This window comes from Psammomys obesus, unplaced genomic scaffold (assembly GCF_907164565.1).
Source record: "Psammomys obesus unplaced genomic scaffold, mPsaObe1.curated_primary_1811, whole genome shotgun sequence".
Classification (NCBI taxonomy): domain Eukaryota; kingdom Metazoa; phylum Chordata; class Mammalia; order Rodentia; family Muridae; genus Psammomys; species Psammomys obesus.
Genome location: NW_026596234.1, coordinates 6,205,193 through 6,221,606, shown reverse-complemented (window position 1 = coordinate 6,221,606; position 16,414 = coordinate 6,205,193).

Below are 16,414 nucleotides of genomic sequence, written 5' to 3'. Positions count from 1 at the left end.
CAAAATTATTTCATTGCTACTTCATAACTGCAATTTTGCTACTGTTATGAATTGTAGTGTAAACAGCTGCTGTGAGACACTGACCCCTCCCCCCAAATGGGTCATGACCTACAGGTTGTGAACCACTAATCTAGTCCAAAATAAACCAGTGGGACTGTGCTCCCATGCTGGATCTAGGTTGTGTCCTCCCCTGAGCAGCACAGTGTATGATGATGCCCTTGATCCCAGGTCTCAGGAGGCAGAAGCAAGTAGATCTCTGTGAGTTTGAAGTCTGAGATGAGCCTGATCTACATAGCAAAACCTAGACCATTCAGGGTTATGCAGTGAAAGCTAATCTATAATGGAAGGGGGTTGAGGATTCGGGGGAACAGGGAAGAAAAGAGAACAAAGAAACCTCTGTATTCCCGCGGCCCTTCTATGGCTTCTAGCCTCCTGTCTCCACTCCCCAAGAACTCTTGAGACAGCAGCAGGTCCCCAGGACAACGAGTGACAACCTTTTCACCTTGAGATCCTAGAACGGCAGCAGCATCTAAGAAGCGTGTAGAGGGCAGCACATTCACACATCACAAGGATTAGGACTCGGACCTCTTCAGGGAGGGAGGTCATTCTATCCAACACGTGAAAAATAGGAGATAATTCTCTGGGCAATTCAGGATTGTGTAAAACTTTCACACATAGGATATGATTGAGGGGAACCAAAGACCGTAACAGTGATGTAGATATCTGGCAAGAGTCAGCTAAAAGACAGCTGACAGTAGATATTAGGGGACAGGAAAAGCTAAAGGTAGCTAACACCGAACACCCTGCACTCCTGACGCTAGCAGTGATGAGACACCAGAAGCCTGTTTCTGGCAGAATGCCACGTTCCTGTGGGTTCTGTGTTAGCCTTGAGGGCAGAGGCGAGTACCTTTACCGTCACCTTTAGACTTTGCCTCTTGGCTTTGCCAACAGGCCTATGTAGGCCATTGTGTGCCTACCTGTAGCTGTGTGTGTGTGTGCCTGTGGTCTACGTGTGGCCTCTGGCCTCCTGCAGTTAAACACAAGTAGATTCTTCCTGTCTTTTGATAAAGGAAACCCAGGCAATGGACAGTTCAAAAACAAAAATGGATTCTTGTTTGCTTGCTTACTTTTTGCTCTTGTCTTGATCTGGGCTTTTGAAAATCCAGAAAAGCTGAGTAAGAAAGCAAGCTATATTGTTAAAATTCACATGAAAGGTGTCCCTAGGGCCAGTGAGATGGCACAGGCAAAAGAGCTTGTTGCTAAGCCTGCCTGAATGAGTTCGGTTCCTGGATCCAACATGGTAGAAGAGAATTGACTTTTATAAGTTGTCCTCTAATCGTATATGATATGACATATTCTCTCTCTCTCTCTCTCTCTCTCTCTCTCTCTCTCTGTCTCCGTCTGCATGTGTGTGTGTGTAATAAATAAATGTAAAATAATTTGAGGGTAAGAGGAGGGCTCAGGTGCTATATTCCTTGCCACACAAACATGAGGATCTGAATTTAAACCCTCTACCTGCACCCACAGAAAAGTTGGCATGGCAGCACTTGAATCCCAATGCAGGGGAGACAGAAATAAGAGGGTTTCTGATGAGTGAGTTCCTGGTTCAGTAAGAGACCCTGCCTCAAAAAATAAGATAAAAAGCTGGATGGTTGTGGCGTACTCCTGTAATGTCAGCACTTGGGAGGCAGAGGTAGATGGATCTTTGTGAGTTTGAGGCTACCCTAGTCTACAGAGCAACAGTCAAAACTACACAGAGAAACCCTCTCTCAGAAAGTAAAAACAAAACAAAAAAAAAAAGATTAAAAAAAATTTATTGAGAAAGAAAACTAACAGTGACCTCTGGCCTCCAAGCACTTGTACACACTAGCATATACACATTCACACACACACACAAAGAATTCCTTAGGCTAACGGATGGAACAGGGAGGTACTCACTTGTGTAGTCCTTGACAAAGGTCGTGAGGCCACCTTGTATAGGCAGATACTGATGTTTTGATTATAGCCTTCTTTAGGACTGTTCTGGAAACAATGACATAACTGTGCCTGTGTCATTACCATCAGCATTAGTGATGTGCTATTCCAACACCAAAAAAGGGGACATTTAAAAGAGAGAGGAAAATCAAAAGATGTTTATAATGAGGAAATTAGATGCTGAAGGCATGACGGCAGGTCTGTCAATATTAGAGGGGAATTCTTAAAATAGCGCCAATTTTTCTTGTTAACGACGCCGAAAGGAAAGAGCAGCCGTCCTTATGGGGCATGATATTTTTGTATAAGGAATAAGTTGCCAGGAAGGTAACTGAAAAATTACAGACTGTGGGGATTCGTTTATCAACTGCGTGAACTGCGTTGCCTTGGGGAGAAAGACTTGCCTGAACTTTTCAAAACCCTGAAGGGAGTCGAGATAACCTGAGCTCATTACTCGGAATTTTAAACCAAATGGATAGGACTTTTTCATAGGGTGTCAAAGGACTAAACAGGAAGGTTCAGGTCAGATTTAGATCTTTGCCCTCACTGAGCTCCAACATCGTCTTCGAGAAGGGAGGGAAATATGAGGTGCTAGGCTTCTGTTGCTGTGATAAAACAGCAATGACAAAAAGATGGGGAGGGAAGGGTTAATTTCCCTTATAACTTACATTCCAGCATGGAGGAAACTCAAGGCAGGGACTCAGGAAGGAGCTGAAGCAGAGGCTGCTGGGAAGTTCTGCTTACCGGTTTGTTCTCTCTGGTTGTTGTTTTCTCCTGCAACCCAGGATTGCCTTGCCCAGCGGTGGCACTGCCCACAGTGAGCTGGGTCCTCCCTCACCAATCATCATTCAAGTAAATGTCCCACTATCAACTGATGGGACTTGTTGGAAATAAAAAAATTTCTGTACCACAAAGCAAACAATGAGCAGGGCACACAGACAACCTACAAAAAGGGGGAGAGTCTTTACCATGCGCACATCAGACAAGGGGCTAATCCCAAGAATTAACAAATAACTGCAGGAACCAAGGAACTAAGACTGACAGTGAACAAATGGGCAAGTGACCTGAATGAACAGTTTTCACAAGAACAAAACACAAGTATTTAATAACTTAACTTTAAAAGTCTTTCAAATCCCTAGCCACCAGGGAAACACAAATTAGAAATACTGAGAATGCTGTCTCAGTGTTGCCGTTGTTCTGGAGCTACTATGTCTTCAAATGTTAATTGCTTGCCCCCTCCACAATATCCTTACTGCTCTATGAGCAAATTCTCACATATCCAAAATGATGTTGTGTGAACCTTGCCTCCCAATTTATTTCTGATTAGCTAATAAAGTTGCCTACAGCCTGGGCTGGACAGAAGAAAGATAGGCGGAACAAGGTTCGTGGGCTTGTGGGCATGCAGAAGGACCACAAGGAGGAGAGAGAGGAAGGAAGAAGAAAGGAGCAGGTAGCCATGGATTAGTGTGACTAGGAGCTTGTGGCCAAGAGCAGCTTTCTCTGAGGACTGGCCTGATGCAGCAGAAGCAGCCCAAGTGGAAACTGTGTAAGCATTTATGTGGATTTAGGATGGGAAACAAACAAGGTAGCTTAAAGGGGTTGAAATCTGCCCAGTCCTAGTGTTTTAAGGCTTATTATAAATCCAACAAGTTTCTGTGTCTTTTATTTATAAAATAGTGAATTAAGGAATAACTGCTGCCATAATAATTTCCTGCATTTCATTAATATATACAAAATAATTAATTCATTGTATAGCCTCAGGCCAGGCAGAGATGCTGTCCTGCCCACCCTGACCACAAATGTCAGGAAGGCTGTGGAAAGAAAGGACCCCTTGTTCACTGCCCTGACAGAAGAATGCAAATTAATACAGCCATTGTGGAAGTCAGTTTGGAGATTTCTCAAAACAGTAAAAATAGAACTGCCATAAGGCCCACCCACTTTTCTCCCAAGCATATTCCCAAAGAACTGCATGCTCTATCATAGAGATATTTGCAACCCTGTGTTTATTGCTGATTTATTCACTATAGCAAAAACTTAGGATCAATCTAGCTGTCCATCAACAAACGAAGAAAATTTTGTACACATATATGTATATATATATATATACACACACACATATGTGTGTATGAATACATGAATACTACTCACCTTCCCCCATTAAGTTAAAATTTTTACAGGATAAAGAACGGATTTAGAACTGATGATGTTACGTGAGGTCATACACCATCAGAAAGTAATAAACTGCTTGTTCTCTCTCTATGCACTAATATATGTATATGTGGAAACAAATGACAAATGTACACATGGGGATAATGTAACATACAGAGAGAAAAACAAGACAGTGAAATATAAGAAGAGAAGGAAGAAAAAAGAAGATAAGGAAGAACTGAATGAGGAGACAACGGACACAAAGTTATAAAAGAGGAAATAAAGCTTATTGTTTTCCACTTCTGGTTTTTGTCATGGATAATTTGGGGATGGGGTAAGTGCATAAAATATCCAATATTGAAAGTATGAAATTTAGTGTGTCGCCTCACAGCTTCTGTTTGCACATAAAATCCGCTAAGTTTTGTAGACGTTGGGTCTACTTTTGATGTATAATGTTCTTACTGACTTGCAAGTTTTTCTATAATAAAGTTTATACACTTTTAAAGAAAAAAATGGCCCACACACTTGCCTACAACACAATGTGCTGGAGTTTGTTTTTTTTTTTTTTTTCTCAGTTGGGGCTCCCTCTTCCCAGGAGGCCCTAGTTTGTGTCATAGTGACATAGACCTAATCAGTGTATAGATAGAAGAAAACTGTGTTATCTCTTAGGATTGTTGGGAGAACAGCTAGAGCATCTAGCGCACTGGCTGGAAAACAGCGAGGCCAAATGTTACCAGTTCTCGTTTTCTATAGAGGCTCTTTGTTTGCTTGTCCTTTGATTTTCCTCTTGGGGTAGAAGCTGTCTTAGGTATTACTCGCTTGGCTTCCGCTCTCTCTGTGGCCAACGATGACCCTGAACTTCTGAATTCTGGTCTGCCTGCCTCTTCCTCCTGAGTGCTGGAGGTATACAAGTAGGTATCCCCATACCCAGCTTTGTGATATGCACTAGATGGAACCTGGAGCCTCAGGCAAGCTAGGCAAGCACTGCTCCCATCCAGTCACTTCCAAACTCATTCTTTCTGCTCCAGCAATTTCATAAGTCCCCTGCTCTTCCCTACACATGCCCTGTCTCACATCACAATTGAAAGCTTTCTAATGATGGATGGTGTCACTGTAGACATAAAACTGAATTTTTAACAGATGCCAAAACCTAACAACCAGCATGTGTGGGTTTCTTTTTCTTATATGGAATAACATGTGAAGGCTATACACTTACTCCAAATGATAAATCTATTTTTTGAAATCATTCCAGAAGCTTCACTCTGGGTATTGCCTTCCATTCAGCCCAACCATTCCCCCCAGAAGACTTTTCTTTATTTTTTAGGCATCTCTGGCTTTTACTAAAACAGGCACACTATGCTTGACATACCCTTTCTTGGCTCAATATTTATTAACCATGAAAAGCTATCTTTAACTGAGTACATGCAAATAAAATAGGTACAGTCCTGATACTGTTACAACACAGTAGGGAGACAAACAGCAAACAACAATACTTGACAAATACTGTGAAGTAATAACCATGACACGGTAACAGAATGTGACTGTTGGCAACACTCTATTTAGAGAGCAGAGCCTAGCAGCCTCCTAAATCCACAGAGAAACAACTGAAGGGTTTTAAGCTGGGGAATGGCCATCCTGGATTTACAGTCTAATTCTCTCAGGCTGCCCTAATAAATGACAAGTGTCCACAAGAAGCCAGCGAGTTCATCGGAGACGTAGCACAAGGAATGGCCAACATCTGAAAAAGATGCCTAGGAATAGCACAGAATAAAAAAAAAAAAAAAAAATAGACAGTTGAGAGATCATTTTGAAACAAAAAGGGTAAGATTAGAAGCTGAGGGTGAGCAGTGGGGAGGCAGACTCACCAGGAAGGCATGGTACCTCAATTTGAAGCCTCTTCTTACAGAGCAGGCCCATCCAAGGCTTAGATGAGGAGAACCTTTACTCTTAAGTTCATGACGCCATCGTGTTGCTGATATTTGCCAAGGTAATATCTGCACATTCAGAAGTCAGAGTCTTCAAATTGCGCAAGTATCAGACTCCTCAAACCCTCAGGCTGAGAAGATGGCTCAGTCAGCAAAACAGGTATGAGGACCTGAGTTTGGATCTCTAGAACCCATGTAAAAAGAAATGGGCATGACCGCTTGCGCCTGTACCCCAGTGTGGTGTGGTAGAAGCCAGGGTGTAAGGATCGTGGAAACAGATAGACCATCCAGCCTGGCCTCCACAGAGAAGTTCCAGACCAATGGGAGACCTTGTCTCCAACCAAAGGTGAAAAGAATTGTATCCAGGGTTGTTCTCTGACTTTCACATGTGCTCCGGGAATGTGCATACCTATACACATATACACACATACATGCATGCGCACAGACACACACACTCAAAATCTTCCAGCTTGTGGCTTTGAGCTTTAACCATCAAACAGGTTAAGAACTCCATTCCTGGACTGAAGAAACAAACACTTCGGGGAAAACAGAAGATTGTTCTAGTTGTACAGCACTTTGGACAGCCGCCAGCATTTAGGTCCATGAACAAGATCCTAAATGGCTTCTAGAACTTTCCAAATGCCAAGTTTGCTTTCAAAGAAGAGGGAACAGCCACCCCTGGCCACATTCACCTTCTAGTGAGTATCCTTAATTATCCTTTATAATCTGAAAAACCCACGGACTCATCTGCTCAGGAAATGAACCTACTCCTGACAGCTTAATTCCCTCTAAGCCCAGAGCAGAGCTTCTCTCTCTTCTCAACACAGAGCTGAAGATCTATCTATATCAACCTGGCAGTCTCAGCATTTTTATTCATGTACAGATTTTTGTAATGTTTGTTAAAAAGTCATATTGCTTTGTGATTGCAATTCATTGCCACACTGGCCATACATCTGGGGATAATTGAGACAACACAGTTTCTAGGCTTAAGCCTTCTGAGAGTGTTTATTTACAAAGTCCATTTCCCATCCTTTGTATGTTCCCAGGCAGTGCTGTCTTAAAGCACCCAATGTACTTGCTTGCCTGGGTAATGTGTTTAAAAAAAAAAAATCAGGTGATCGGTGGGGAAATTCATGAATACTAAATATCGTTCTGCAGGATGCCTTTTACTGGTTGCCACCCCTGGTGTCACTCAAACGCTCTTTTGTTTATTCACCAAGTCTCATTACAATGCCTCTGACTTTTCCACATAATTCCATGATAAACCTGGAGATAAGAAGTACTGGAGGCGCTCCACCCCTCCCTCCACCCACTTGGTGGTAGACAACTCCAAAGGTTATTTATTAAATTGCTAAGCCATCAATACAAATTCTGTTAGAGCCTACACAGAGGTTCTTGGGATAGCGGCAGTTTCTGCAAATTTTGGCTGCCCGGGATTTTATGGGACTCCATGAAACAAAGAGAAACCTAGGAAGCTCCCAGTCAACCCATGTAGCACAGATCCTGTCTACATAAATCACACACACAGGCAAACCATCACCATCACCATCACCATCATCATCATCCTACTTCAGGACCTTTACAGTTATTCTCCCTTGGACCTCCAAGGCTGTTTTCTCTAGATATACACACAGTACAAACTGTCATCTATGTATCTCAAAATTATTTCCTCAAGTGACCACCTCTAACCACTCTAGTCAAATAACACTGTACTTGCAGCACTTTGGGAGACTGGGACCAGGGTCAGAAGTTCAGGAGCAGCCTGGGCTTCACAGAGACCCTTGTCTACAGTGACCTTCTATGGCTCCATCCTGTTTATGCTCTGCCATGATGCTGTCTAGCCTGAGTGTTGCATCTTAAAACTTGTTCCTGAGGTTTTCGAGTCTAAGGTATCTGCAGGCTGGCTTCAGAGGAGTTAATTTCATAGCTACCAGCTTTTCCCCTCATTTGCTTCCTGTTCAGAAGGCATCATCCCATTTACCAGCTGATATGGTCGGAGTAGATAGCAAAGATGCCAATTGGAAGGCATCTGGAAGCACAGCCTTGCTACCTGTGTGAAACACTTTATGCTATCTCTTTGATTGGTAGGCAATCACTATTTTTTGTTTCTTCTTTTATTGTCATAAGCTCCATTTTCCATCCCAAAGTTAGCTAAAAATTAATCCACAAACGTCTTTAAAGTGTGATGTGTTTCCTCAGCTCTGTTCTCATCTATCACCTTTAGGTCCTTGAGGATAACGTTTTGGGCATTCATCTTAATTTTGCCTTCAATAAGAAGTGATGGAGTATGGGGTAGGAGAATAACTATGATACAACTTCACATACACATGACTGATAAAGCAGCAGTAATAGTGGTAGCTCGCCTTTAATGAGCATCCACCATGTTCACTCTCCTGTGAGCCGGGCTGTAACTCCATCTCAGATTATTAGTAATGTAAATAGAAGAACTTGAAGCCATGAGGTAGAAGACTTCTTGGTAAGTGGAGGAGGCAGGATCTGAGCCCAAGCAGACTGTCCTAATGAGTACCCTCAGAACTATCCCGTAACTGAGTGTCACAGGGCATCTGGGAGCTACTCTCAGGTTTCTGTGCCTTGGGTTCAGTGTGGTCATTCTTCAGAGACTATTAGACATAAATAGAGCTAAGAAGAAAGACTCAGAAGCCAAGCAGGCAACAGGAGTCAGTGTTAAAAGTGTCCTGGAGTAGCCTGAATGATGAGAATGAGCGTGTGCTAAACACACACACATTTGGTAGATGTATTTCATGTGTGCATTTTCTTGCCTACGTAGATGTATGTGCACCATGTATGAGTCTGGAGCTGCTGAGCCATCTTCCCAGTTCCTTGATGAAATCTTTCAATTCCTCCTTCACCGAAAGGGACAGACAATTTTATTCTCACATGTGTGTATATGGAGGTACAAGGGTATATATTTATGTATGCTGGATAGGCACACATGTAGTATATGCTTGTATGTGGAGAACAGAGGTCAGCCTCTGGTGGCTACCTCCTTTGAGACGTGGTCTCTCATTGTCTTTGAATCATGGTGCAGGCTAGGCCAGCAAGCACCAGTCTCCATCTCTCAGTGTGGGAATTACAAACAGGCACCAGCACATTCAGGCTTTGATGTGGGTGCTGGGAGCAAATTCAGGTCTTCACGCTTTCATAGCAGGCACTTTATGGACTGAGCTATCTTCCTAGCCCAGGTTATATTCTTTTCCTCCTAGGGAAAAAAAGTGCAAGGAAAAGTTAAGTCACCTGTCCCAGTTTGGCTAGCTGGCAAGAAAGACTGTGAGGAGTCTAACTCATGAAGCTTGCCCAGAGCTTACCTGTAGACCAGAAAACAGAGAAAGGAGACTGGAACCACAGGAACCCATCCGGGTTTCTCCTTTTTCTCTTTTTATTCAGTCCAGGCCCCCAGGCCAGAGCATGCCACCTCCCATATGGGGGGTGGGTCTTCCTTTTTCAGTTGGGATGGACACATTTCACTAATGCCTGAGCATATCTTAATCCTTAATCTAATCAGGTTGACACACAGAGCAGTCCCCTGTGGTGACTTTTTTATTTGCAGCCTTCTCTTTCCTCATCTAAACAAGCTCAAAGGACAGACTTTTCATGGAGCCTTTAATCTATGAATACTTTTTAAAACTGACAATAGTGAAAAAGTAATAGGTTAGCAGGAAAGAGAACGAGTTCCTATAAATCAAGGTGGCTTTTTTCTTTCCCCTCTTCACACGAGCATTTCCAATTGGTGTAGAGTTTTCCCAACAAGTGTTTATATTTGTGGGGGACTTGAATTCAATCAATAGCTTCCAATTTCACATTATTAAAGTAATTCTGAAGCTGTCGAAAGTTTTGACCCATAAGCCACATTTATACATTGAAGCTAGATCAGCCCCAGAATGGCCCCAAATCTCATTTTTCAAAATACATCATCATCAACTGGACAGCCATTGACAGGTGCCTCCAGAGCTGCTCAACTCATTGGTAAAACAATTAGAAAAGCAGCCATGAAGAAAAGAGAAATGTTGGCTGCGGACCCGTGTCTTTAAGCATGTTTCAAATGTGGACCCAATTATGCAGTGAGTGGAACTTGACAGGAAAGTCCCAAGCCAGGCTAAAAAGCAGCATGAAATGAGCCTGCTTATTACAGAAGGTTGGGAGGCAAAAGGGCTTCACACACACACACACACACACACACACACACACAGCAATCAGACAGCTGGGGACATCTCTCAGTCAGTAAGGATGGAGATCTGAGTTCCACACCCCACAAGACATGTATTCTTAAAAGCCAGGCATGATGGCCCAAACTTGTAATTTCTATGTTGGGGATAAAGTGACAAGTATGTCTCTAAGACTCACTGGCCAGCCAGCCTGGCCTACTGGATGAAGTCCAAGCTGGTGAGATAGGCTCAAAACACAAGATGAATAGCTCTGGAGAGATGTTGTCCAAGGATATCTTCTGGCATTTGTACACACACACACACACACACACACACACACACACACACACAAGAAAAAACTATCTGGAGGTGGACAGGAAAGCTGATGCTACAGCAAATATTCCAGGCTTGAGTGGGAGGCTCCTAACAAGGTTCCTGGTGACATCAGCACATCCATGCATGGCCCGAGGGCTCCACTGTGGAGATCAAGAAATGACAAATCAAACAAGTCAGAAGTTGAGCACTATTTCTGCCACTTCTTGGTTATCTAACCTCAATCTACCCTCTTTGTAGGCCAGTGCCCTGAGCTGTCTGTTGGTGTCTGGTGAGGGGAAACTAGAAAATTATGGTAAGAATGGAATACGGCCACTGCATAGTGTCTGCCAAAGAGCAGGGGATTCAGTAAGGAGAAGCAGCCATAATAGTAATTCACATTATTATCTAAAAGGAATGAAACCAAATGGGAAAGAAGTCAAAGATGGAATGCAGTCCACAAGAAACCAAACAAGAATGTGAACTTGGTCTTACTGGACCCCATTCTGTCTTAATGAGCTGCAGTAGCTTTCCTCCAGCAGACAATGCTGAGTAAGAGTCACCTCTTAAGAAAGCATCCAGCTCCCCTCAGGAGGCTAGTTGAGGATGACTTGAGCCACCCCCAGCAAGCAAATCCATTTCAATTACTCTAAGAGGATTGGAGAACTCCATCAATGAAGCATCTCTGAACATAGATTTTCAATGAAACCCTGAGCGAGCACTTGGTGCCTGGGGAAGAATTTGCATATGTGCCAAGCACTGCAGTTTTTGTTAGAATCCCAGCTGCTCTAGGAGTTAGCATTGCCATCTCTTCCTCCTCAGTCCATCTGCTGGGTGTAGCCACCTCCGAGGAGTCCTTCCACATCTCCTGCGTTAAATTGCTTTTCACATTTCCTCTGGTCCCCGCCTGCGGACTCCTGAGTATTTCATTTGCTGACTTATTGATGCTGGGTACAGGTGAGAGACCTTAACAAATAAAGCTCGGGGCTCTGATTGCTTGTATAACTCAGCGCTCTCTTTGCCACAAGTGACAGAAATCCAATTCAGACCAGCTTATAAGGAAAACAGTTTCTTACTGACTTACCTACCTAAGAAGTCTAGGGAGACAGGTGTGGCTTCAGGAACAGCTAGACCAGGGCTTCAAACACTCCCATCAGAACCTCACACCTCTTGGTTCTTTCCTTTTCGTTGACTTGATTCTCCAAGTTTCTTTTACTGCTGAGACAGCTGATTCTTTAATCCCATCTTCTCTCCCAATGGTTTTTAGAAGATGACTTGAACCATGGCTAATATAATAAGAGGTATTGATTAGCTAAGACTTGATTAGTGACCACCAAAACCATGACAGCACATTGTTATCTAATGGCCAAGTGGATGAGTTATAGGAAGTTCTGGTCTATGGAAATGCTGTTGCCACATAAAGGGGGTAGGAATGTTAGCAATGAAGTCATCAGAAGGACACCATGGTACTGATGGCACACTGTCATACATATTCAAGAAACCCTAAAAAGATTGATAGTCTATGAGGGGGAAAATGGTTTCTTAGGATACTATAAGTTCTGGGTCCAATATGGAACTGTCATCGAGAAAGCATTAATACAATATTCCAATGAGTATTCCTCAGTCTCTCTCTCTCTGTCTCTGTCTGTCTCTCTGCATTCTGTTCTCTTAGTGTTCACTCTGTCTGTCTGTGTGTGTGTATGTGTGCATGCGCGTGTGTGTGCGTGTGTGTGTGGGGGTGTTCTGTGGTCTTAGTGTGCCCCTATCACACTGTTATCATCATGCCTTCCCTAGCATAGTATTCTGTGCCCTCAAACCATCCATTGAAATAAACCCTCCTCTTCAAGCTGCTTTTGTCCTGGAAATGAAACTAAGTAAGTACACACTAACTAAAGCACATATTAAGGAATTATTATATTGGAATTCAAAAGCACATTCTTCATTGTTTCTATGATTTCTGTTGATTCTGCTTCAGACTACAGACTCAGTATTGGGTCTGATTTGATGATAACAGTTCTCATTTTGTAAAAGTTGCAGTGCATTGTTTGATGAGCTTTAATACAGGGGCCATTAAAACACTAAAAGGGACATGTGGTGAGATGTGTGGTAGCTCCAAGCAAGAACTGGAGGAGTCTGAACTGAGTCCAAGGGAAAGTCATCACAACTCAGACAAATGTGCTCAGGCTTCAACATCCTGCCCCTGATCCCTTTCAGAAAGAAAGACAGGCAGATGTGTTTTCCCTCTGACTCTTTAAGTGCTAGAAGATGCATCTCCTAAGATGCTACTAAATCAATTCATCTTGTCATCAGTCCCCTGGACTTCTCTAAGACCACACCCAGCAATGACTCCTGTGAACAAGGTCTGCTCCGGAGCACTTAGGGAACTACCTGATCCTGAAGACCACAGCAGAATCATTTTGATTGCTGTGGCATGTAGTAAAGAAAGGCAGGCTGGAAATGAAAGAAAATATTTTTGTCCTTGCATGCACATGCAAGGTTTTACAGAAATCATTGTGTTGCATGCAGCAGAACACTCAGTGTTAGAGTTGAGCCAAAGGTAGAATGAGAAAAATTATCATGACCAGTACAAATGCTGTCCAGGGACTCAGGGATGGAGATACCATGGAAATAATGATTGTATGCAAGCCTGTTTTACATGGCCCACATATCAATGAGGAAGTTTTATATTCTGGGGTTTAATGATCCACAGAAAATTGCCGGCAAGTTAAAAAACTATAGTGTGTTGATTAGTGTATTGGATTTCCACATCTTTTTTAGTTTGATCTCTTCACTGGGGACACCGAAGGACTGATGAACCTAATAAAAATAACCTGGAAACTCAGCCGAGAGTGCAAACCTGAGATGAATGATTCTGGAAATGTTCTCCAAGATCCTACTCTCCTCTGACTCTAACAAAGCTGTTCTTCCTTGCCTAGAGAACTTAGAATTCCTACCAATTATTCCAACTGGCTTAAGCATAAAAGGCGGTTTCTGGAAGGACCCAGGATGGGTTTCAGGCATTGGCATATCAAGCTCAAATGATGACATCAGGACTTTGTGTCCTTCTTCCCTAGACCTGCCTCCTGTTACATTGGCTCAGCCTTGCATATTATATTGAGTTACCATGGCTGCAGAGAAACAATAATCCAGGGTACCAGGAAAATAAATGACTCTTCTTATGTTTTGAATCTCGGATGGCATGGATCTATGCTTTGAGCACTTGGATCCCTGATTATAAATCTATTTTTGAGGTCATTAGGAGGTGGAGTCTATTTGGTGGGATTAGATCATTATGGATGCAGCTTTGAAGGTGACCTGCTCATTCTATTCCTTGTCTGCCATTATATAAACAAGCAGCCACCTCACACCACTGTCACCATGCTTTCCATGCTATAAACCCTCCTTTCTCACCTTATCCATGTCAGGTATTTTTGGCACAAAGATGGAGAAGTAATTCATACAGCCTTCTACTGTCCCTCTCACAAACCTCCTGATACCCACTCTAGAGTAACATAGACTACACAGCATGGTCAGAGGGTTTGAGTTTCTGATTGGCTAGTCATGGTGGCCACATGGAATCTGAGACTGTTAGTGGCCACCCCAAGAATAAGCAGAATTCCATGTGGTAGGAAAGGGATTTGTTTCTGAGAAGAAAAAAACAGATGGGAACCATGAACTGGATGCCTAAGAAAAAGGTGAAGTCTGGGTGCTAATTGACCTCGGTAGTGACTGAACCCATGACTTTGGCTTCATTAGCACAAGCCTAACAGTTGAAATGTCTCAACAGATCAAGCTATTGGAAGAGAAAGAAACATGAATACCCTTGTTCTTTTGAATTGATTTAACTCATCTTGGGAAGGTAATCATTAGCAGAACAAAGCTATTGTCTGTCCCAATTTAACCTCTTGTCATTAGATATCCTTCACATTCCTACTTAGGAGTTGTAGATTAGTGGAATTTATATTTATGTTAAGCATTCTGTACCTTCGGTATCCGAAAGCTGCTGCCTTCTCCTTTGCCAAATAACTAATACACTAGTTAGTAAGAAAACTGCTAAGCACTGTAGCCAGAACAAGGTAAATGTAAAAAAGAAGGCATAAAAATCAACAGTGGCGAAAGGGCTGAGAAGAGATCTCAGTGGGTAGGGGTTTCTGCCCCGTAAGCATGAAGACACAAGTTCAAATTATTGGCACGCATAAAACAAGCCAAGTAGGGATGCAGATATCTGCAATCCAAGTGAGAGAGGACTTAATTTCAAAGAACCATCCAATTCCAATCAGAGTCATGTAGCCTCCATGGGCACCAGCCAATCCTAATTGAGGTCACATAGCCATAGTGGAAATTCCCCTCTCTAGTTTTAAAATGGGTCTTTGAGCTCCCCTCAGTGTTGCCACCATTTTGAAGGTAGTGACCTCAGTGCTGGAAGTCTCTACAGAATGAACACTCTTTGCTTTTACATATTACTTGAGTCTGGATTTTTTCTTCAGCAAATTCTAGACTCTAATATCTGGTGCATTGGCCAGGAATCCAGTGAAGCCCCTTGCTCAAGTAGTGGAGTGTTTAAAGGGAAACTTTAACTTCCCTGCTGATCTGTAAGTGAGTCGAGAGGGGCACCACCCCATCAGGTATACTTGTTTGTTCTTCTGTTTCTGGTTTCCTTTGGTTTTTGAATTCTTTTGGTATTAGAATTGGCCCTTGGGGTTAGGAGACGCACAACACACACACACACACACACACACACACACACACCAGCCCTTGGGTGGCAGAATGGGTTCCTGCTACCACTTTGGGAGAACTTGAAGGTTCTCATTTCGTTTCGGTTTTGGCAAGCAGTCTTCAACGGATCAAGCCTTTGGATTTTGTTTATGTTTTCCTGGAAATATCTGCCTGTTTGCCTGTGTCTATCTAATTGTAATAACTGTTGTAATAGGTCTCATCGTTATGGTTGTCAGCGAGCCTGCCCACCAGGTTTGAGCACAAGCCACAGGTTCCCTGGTGGGCAGACCATGCCAAGCTCCACATGCTCAGTGCCAGGGTGACTCTAACTGTGGGTGAGAATGTGCCTCAGGGACAGGCTGGCAGGCACAGAAAGCAAACAGTGACGGGCAATGGCCAGGTGCAGGGCAGGTATATGCTGCTGCTGCCAGGCCTGCAGGATCCCAAAAGCATTCACAGAATGGAAAGGAACATGCTTCTTAAGGAGCCCAGTCTCAGGGAGGGGAGGGAGTTCATGAGGCTGCAACTCAGCTAGCACTGCTTGTGCACCACCATCGATGATCTTGGCTTCCGGGAGGAAAGCTGCGATCTTCCACCATGGTGGTGCCCACTTCTCTTCTGTGGGTTGAGGGGCGCTCTGGTGTTGGGCATGGGAGGGCAGAGATGAGGTGGCAGGGATGGCTACTGCCATAAACCCCTGTGTCTTCTGCAATGGCACAACACTGTTGGGAAGTCCCAACTCCTACCTGGATTCAACAAATAACAAAGTACTCTTCCCTTGAAAGTACAACTGGAAGAAGTAAGGGAAGTTTTATCTGTCTGTTTTAAATGTATGTATAACCACTACATGTTTATTTCTGACTCATCATAAATGTAAAAGGTTACTATGCTTTTTATGTCTTGGTTATAGATTATTGGTTATTGGATATGATGATTAAAGTTTATTTTCAAACTCTTGTTTAGAACATATATATGTATGCATATGTGTTTGTAACATCTATAGAAACACAGATGTTTTTAAATAGCAACCATGTGGAGAACATGGTCTGCAGCCTGCCATGTGATGTGGCTCCACCATCTTGAGATAGCCACATGGTATAGGGTGACAATTACTGAACCTCTTGGTCATAATGAATTTTCTGTTTATTATACTATCTCCTTTTTGACTAAGAAAGCAAC